Below are 662 nucleotides of genomic sequence, written 5' to 3'. Positions count from 1 at the left end.
TTAGCACTGGGCGGACACGGCGGGTGCCGGAACATCCGTAGGCCCCTGAATGTGTGCTTCCGAGCGGGGCCCCGGCTCGACCCCTGATCGTTGCTCGGACAGATAATGTAAATTTCTCGTGTTCGCGGCAGTGGCTTGAGCGTCCCTGAGGTCCCCTTCACGTAACTGTCACTCACGGGGGCGTGAGGCCTTGGGGAAAAAAATGACGCAGATATCTTGGTAGGGATTTATACCTCATACCTCAGCCCTCTGCCTGCTGTTCCTAAAAAAGACTGCTCCCGTTAGTCCTCTCAGATACCGCGGCCTGCGGGACCCTGCCGCGGAGCGGGAGAAAGAGGAGGGAGAGGAAAAGGGGAATAAATTAAGCCGGTTTACTGATCAGAGCGGGCTCCGCTCCCTGTGGATGCGGGGAACAGTGCGGCAGGCTCTGCTCTCGCTGGTTGCGGCCTCCGCAGTGAACGCACCCAAGCCGTGTCATAATATTTAGGGACAAAAATGCCCTTCTCTCCGTTTTCGCGTGTTTTGGGAGCACTACCCATTACAGGTCCCGAGAAAACCCCACGTAAGTCCACAAAAGCTTTGCATTTCTCCTGTCGTCTGCCATCCGCAGGGTCGCCTAGGCCCGGTTTGGCTTCGGTTGGAAGCCCAGCACCGGTAGGAAG

The sequence above is a fragment of the Nestor notabilis genome, unplaced genomic scaffold, assembly GCF_000696875.1.
Source record: "Nestor notabilis isolate BGI_N333 unplaced genomic scaffold, ASM69687v1 scaffold20366, whole genome shotgun sequence".
Taxonomy (NCBI): Eukaryota; Metazoa; Chordata; class Aves; order Psittaciformes; family Psittacidae; genus Nestor; species Nestor notabilis.
Note: the sequence above shows the minus strand (reverse complement) of the source record.